The sequence below is a fragment of the Olea europaea genome, unplaced genomic scaffold (genome assembly GCF_002742605.1).
Source record: "Olea europaea var. sylvestris unplaced genomic scaffold, O_europaea_v1 scaffold827, whole genome shotgun sequence".
In the NCBI taxonomy this organism is placed as follows: domain Eukaryota; kingdom Viridiplantae; phylum Streptophyta; class Magnoliopsida; order Lamiales; family Oleaceae; genus Olea; species Olea europaea.
Genome location: NW_019266709.1, coordinates 179,321 through 183,079, shown reverse-complemented (window position 1 = coordinate 183,079; position 3,759 = coordinate 179,321). Strand labels below are relative to the sequence as shown.

Here is a 3,759-nt window from a genome sequence, read left to right as displayed (position 1 = left end):
TTTCTATGTTAATTCCTTCAAGATGGACCGTTAGATCAAATGTGTTAAATCTTTCAGGACTGACCGTTAAGTTGAATATGTAAATCCTACGGGATGTGAGAATTCTTATGAAATTTCTTGAACTATTGAATGTCGTGACCAACTCATTCTAAATCTAAGAAATGTCGGTATGCCATGTTATTTTATATTTATATCATGTTAATAGGAATGTGCATGTATTTTTACTGAGTATTTTCAAAATACTCATTCTTACCAAAAATTTTTAGATTAGAACAAGTCGTATGGATACGTGGGAGATTGATCGAGTGATGCTTATAGGGTCGCCAAGTAAAAGTTTCCCGAAATGAAAATTTCAAATTTATATTTGACAAAAAAAATCCTTATGTTTAATTTTTTGCAAGTTATTTAATAATTTTTCTTTTGTGTTCAAGCAATTGACGTTCTATGTTAAACTTAAATTTATGGGTTGAAGTCGTAGTATTTCAAGATTTTATTAAATTTGATTTATTTTTTATTTTTTTGTTGATTTATCAATATCTAGTTATTGATCAAATTTCAAAAAAAAAAAAGGAATTTCTTCTTAGATTAAATAAAGATGATTGATTTTTGGTAATACCTCAAGTCTATTTTATAAAATAAAAATGAATTAGATTTTGGGGCGTTACATAAAATGACTAATTTATGCTCCTCATAAAATAAACAAGTAAAAGTATGTGAAAATGGGTTACAGATTTCTGGTGTAGAGGAAAAATTTCTAGTATTGATTTGAAGAAATTTCTTGGTGTGGAGGAGCCTATTTGCCGAAAATTTTGGTGTTCATTTCTTCGTGGAAGAAGATGAAGGGGAAGGGAAGGAGGCGGGGCGGGGCGGGGGAGGAGGTGGCAGGTGGTTCTTTGGATTTGATTTTGGGGTGGGGGTAGTTGGAAGAAGAAGAAAATTTTGATTTTGGTTTTCTGACTAAAATGTCTATGTCTTAATGTCAAAATTATAAATTTTTCTAGGGTCTACCGACGGGCTCACTAACAATTTTCGTTAATTTCGGCTTTATCTGCTAATTTTTTTAAAGATTTGGTACTTAAAGTGGTACAAATGAAATGTTTTATTTAAGTTTACTACTAAATGAAAGGTTTGATACCTTGGTTGCAATACTCCCTATAATTTATTGTGATATTTGGATGCTACTGAAAATCCAGGTCATTTTGCAATAATGCATAGACGTGGTCCAATATATTATTCAAACCACAAATTTCAAAACAGACCAGCTGATGTTTTTTAAGGATTAATTATTAATAGAAGCACTTTTACATCTTCGCTAAATTAAACAAGTCTTACGGTTTCAGAAAAAACATGAATACTCCAAATTTTTCTTCATTCGTAGTACTTATTTCTGTAGTCGTTTTAAGTTGCTCCTGGAGAGCTGCTTCTGACAGCCCTGGCGATTTTCTTGAATGTCTGTCCGTTCATTCCGACAATAATACCTCAATTTCAGACATTGTTTATACTTCAAAATCAAATAACTCTTCATATTTATCAATCCTCCAATCCTCTATAAGAAACGAAAGATTCACATCTCCTGAAACTCTTAAACCCTTGTTCATTATTACACCAGTCCAAGAATCGCAAATCCAGCCTGTGGTGTATTGTGCTAAGGAAAATGACCTGCAAATCAGAACTCGAAGTGGTGGCCATGATTATGAAGGACTTTCTTATAAATCAGAAATCCCTTTTGCGGTGATCGATTTGATGAATATGAGTAAAGTTTCCATCAATGTTCAAAAGCGCACGGCATGGGTTGAGGCTGGGGCAACTCTTGGAGAACTCTATTATAGAATTGCAGAGAAAAGTCGAACCCTAGGGTTTCCTGCCGGATCTTGTCCTACTGTTGGCGTTGGTGGTCACTTCAGTGGAGGTGGGTTTGGAACACTCTTTCGGAAATACGGACTTGCTGCAGATAACGTCATTGACGCGCACTTGGTCGATGTAAATGGAAGACTGCTTGACAGGTTGAATTTCATGCCTAAAAACATGAGAATACCGAATACGGGTCAAACTTGTTTTGTGATTTTGTCAAATATAATTTAGAAGTTAGTTCTTTTACTAATAAAATGGTTGAATTTTTGAAAAAGAGCTCAACTACTTTTCTCTCTTTGCCACATGTTATCTAGAAGATTGAGCAGTTAAAGAGTAGACAAGCTTATTAATTTGAGTTTTATATTCAATGACAGGAAATCAATGGGAGAGGACCTTTTCTGGGCCATCAGAGGAGGTGGAGGTGCCAGTTTTGGAGTCATTACGGCATGGAAAATTAAGTTGGTGGCTGTTCCTGAAAAAGTAGCCCTATTTTCTGTGAACAGAAACTTGGAGCAGAACGCAACTCAGCTTATCCACAGGTGGCAACATGTTGCTCCGAACCTTCCTGAAGATATTTTCATCTCGGTTTTTGTAAGAAGAGTGGATTCGAATAACCAGGGAGAGAAAAAAACATACAAGCAACTTTCCTTTCATTGTACCTCGGTGAAATTGACAAACTACTTCCATTAATGCAACATAGTTTTCCAGAATTGGGTTTAAAAAGAGAAGATTGTTCCGAAATGAGTTGGCTTCAATCCATCCTTTTCGTTGCTGGATTTCCAAATGGAGTATCTTCTGATGTTTTGCTGAGTAGGGTTTCTCTAACAAGATTATACTTCAAATCAAAATCAGACTATGTACAGGAACCAATTCCAAAATACGGGCTAGAGGGCATATGGAAATTGTTCTACAAAGATGAAGCCGATATGGCTGATATGATTTTATCTCCATACGGTGGAAGAATGAAGGAAATTTCAGAATCTTCAATTCCTTATCCTCATAGGGCTGGATATTTGTTCAAAATCCAGCACTCAGTGTCTTGGAATACATCTGGAACTGCAGAATCAGAGAGACATATAAATTGGATAAGGGGACTCTACAGCTACATGGCTCCTTATGTTTCTAAATTTCCAAGGGCTGCTTATATCAATTACAGGGATCTTGATTTGGGAGTTAACAAAAATGGCAATACAAGCTATGCACGAGCAAGTGTTTGGGGATTTAAATATTTCAATAATAATTTTAATCGACTGGTTCGCGTAAAAACCATGGTTGATCCTGCGAATTTCTTCAGGAATGAGCAAAGTATTCCACCTCTGATAATTTGAAAGGTTAGACATTTTTTTTCTTTTCATTTAACCCTTACTTCCAAAAAGTTTCGAACCAAAGTCGATTACTTGGTAAGACTTTACTCAACCACTTGAGCTAGGTATCGAGCATGATTTTGTTTCACCATGGTCATCGAATTTTATACTTGGCCCCGTTTTGTACACATTACTGTAAAAATGAGAATGAAAAATTTAACTCTTATGGGTCCCACACAAGAGATACAAAGTCAAATATGGTGGATCGATGTGATGGATAGTAGTCATATTTTTCATTTTAATGAGCAAAAAATGAGAAACAAACGGGGGCTTAGTGTTACCATGGCAACCCAATTTGATTTTACTTTAGTTTGGCCACCTAATTTCATATAACATTTCATCATAGTCATCTAACTTCATTTCACCCCTCTCAATAATTTTAAAAGGGGTAAAATGGTAACTTTGCGTTATATGTAAAAATATATTTAGAAAACAGAATTTCTATTTACTTATTTTTATTTAGTTTAAAAACCATTTTTTTTACATGAAGTTTTTATTTTATTCTACTTTTCTAAGTAACTTTTTTTTTAAATAAGGTTTTATT

At 34.4% G+C, this 3,759-nt stretch overlaps 1 pseudogene; it reads left to right on the top strand.

Moving 5' to 3' along the window:
- Window positions 1-1,285: 1,285 nt before the first annotated feature.
- LOC111391701 lies at window positions 1,286-3,379 on the top strand (annotated as a pseudogene).
- Window positions 3,380-3,759: the final 380 nt, after the last annotated feature.